Genomic DNA, 2471 nt, shown 5'->3' on the forward strand with positions numbered 1-2471 from the left:
AAAAAAACACATAGTGCTGTTAAGTAAGACATGTTTAATATGTTGCCGATGGTATGTGCAATTGCACCACATTTAGTACATTTTAAAGAACAAAACTGCTAAATACATTAACTTGTTCTTATAACAGATTGAATATAATCAAAATTTATAGATAATTGAAAAAGAAAGACTATTTTAAAATAAATTACTAATCCGTTCCCATTTTTTACTACATTAACAGCTAGAGTAGAGTATAATAATTGTTTAATTCATGCAATGTTCAAATGCGATTATATATTTTTTAATGAATACCTGGCAAGATGAAACATTTTGCTTACAAATGGAAAATATCTTTTTATCTAAAAAATTCTTTTTCCAAAAGCCATGCAAAAATACGCAAATTTCACCATTTTATTTCAACCCATGTTGTTTCGACACAATATAATATAATTAATCTAATTAAAAGTGACAGATGACAAATTAGTTAAGGAATATGTACATTAGATATATAACTAATTTTGGCGAAATTTTTGGCATACCACCACATGATGGACAATGTTGTATAAGTAATGAAAATCATTTTTTTAGGTCATTTGGAATCAAAAACATCACGCACCAACACCAATTTCTAAAATAAACCAAATTTTTTTTCTCTGAAAAATTATATAAATAATTAAATTTTTTTTTTTTTTTTGCAAGCGTGAGGGATTCTTCCCTTATTTAAAAATTATCTTTTGAAGTATGTCCGCAGTTATTATTAAAATAAAATATTTTGTATTTCAAAATAATTGAAAATATTTAATGAAAAACTTTATTGCGTTTGGTGCGTGAACTTTTTTAACAACCGCGAAAAAATAATACCGTGGTTTCTCATATTTTTTAATGCTCTATTCGACTGTGCTATGCCAATTTGCATATTTGCAAAAATTGTCAATAGTTATATCCCTAATGTACATACGTTGCAAGCAGTGGTCGAAGCTTTTGAAGTGTGTGATTTGAAAAAGAGTGACTGTTTCAATTATTATGCTGAAAATTTGAATAAATAAAGAGTTGTCAAAATTTTTAAGCAGCTACTTGACGCTTTTATTTGCAATAAGGAAATAAACCCACTGTCTTTAAAAGGTAAAATTTATTTGGCTAAATGTTACAAAATTCATATTTTTACAATATCAGTATTAATACTTGGAGAATTCCCGGAAACGCGGCACATTTCAAATAAATTTAGAATTCCTTATCAAGTTTTTTCCCCTTGAATGCATCACTAGGAAATGTTTGTGTGTTAGTGGAGTTTCAGTTTTTGCAAAGCCTTATTTTGTTTGTCTTAAATATGGAGCTCATATGTACGCTTAAGTTCAAACAGGCAAATCCTTGTTGTTTTATTTGAATGTGTGAACAATGTTGGCATCTCAAATTACTAAAACACACTCTATCACATACATGTACTCACACATACAAACATATGTATTATGTTTGTGTATATGTATGTAAGTACATACATACACTCACACTCATTTACAAACAGATCTGCATTAGTGAAATCATAATAAGAAGACTAGGAGTATGTTGGGCTGATTGTGTTTTTGCATAAATGTAAGCAAAATGTCCCCATGGAGTTGTATACATATAAATTTAAAAACGACTTTATTTTTACCAAAAACCAAAAATAAGAAAATTATATATTTTTTCATTTCATTTCTCTTGCTGTTACTGTTGCTGTTCTCGGTGTTGTTATTGTACTTTTGGAATGCTATTATTGTTCCTTGGGAGAAGACAAACAGCTTTTGTGGGATGATAATAACACTGTTGATGATGATAATGGTTTTTGAGAAATGATTTCATAAAATATAAAATATACATATAAAAATGAAATTTAATCCGACACATCTATCACACACATACATATATAGCACATTACTATGAATCTGTGTGTTTGCATACATTGTGCATTTAGTTATTTGAAGACTTCATACAGCAATTCATTCATCCTTTTTTTTCTCCATTAAACTGTATGTGTATTTTTTTTTATTGAAAACGTTCAAAGTGATTTTCATTTAGAGATAAAAATATTCATATTCGCATTCAGATATACTCGTACATACATACACACATATTACTCATTCATACAATCGATATTTAAAAATGCATAAAATATCAATTCGAAAGTCAATTGAAATAAAATGATAAAGATTTGTATGAATGTATTTTTTGTGAAATAATAACAAGATTTGTGGTGAATAAAAAAAAAGAAATTATTTAAAAGTATGTGCAAAATAAACAAACCAACATATCAATAGGGCTCCTCAAAAAGATCATATGTCATTTTCAAAATCCATAGATACACATAGATCGGAAATTCTCCTGTCGAGGTCCTAACAAAAAAGTTACTCAAAATAATCACACATATGAGTGTTGTTTTTGTTCTCACCTATGTATATTCTCTATGGACTTAACTTAGTTGTCAAAAACCTAAGTGGTGTGATTATTTTGAGCAA

This window comes from Calliphora vicina, unplaced genomic scaffold (assembly GCF_958450345.1).
Source record: "Calliphora vicina unplaced genomic scaffold, idCalVici1.1 scaffold_27, whole genome shotgun sequence".
In the NCBI taxonomy this organism is placed as follows: Eukaryota; Metazoa; Arthropoda; class Insecta; order Diptera; family Calliphoridae; genus Calliphora; species Calliphora vicina.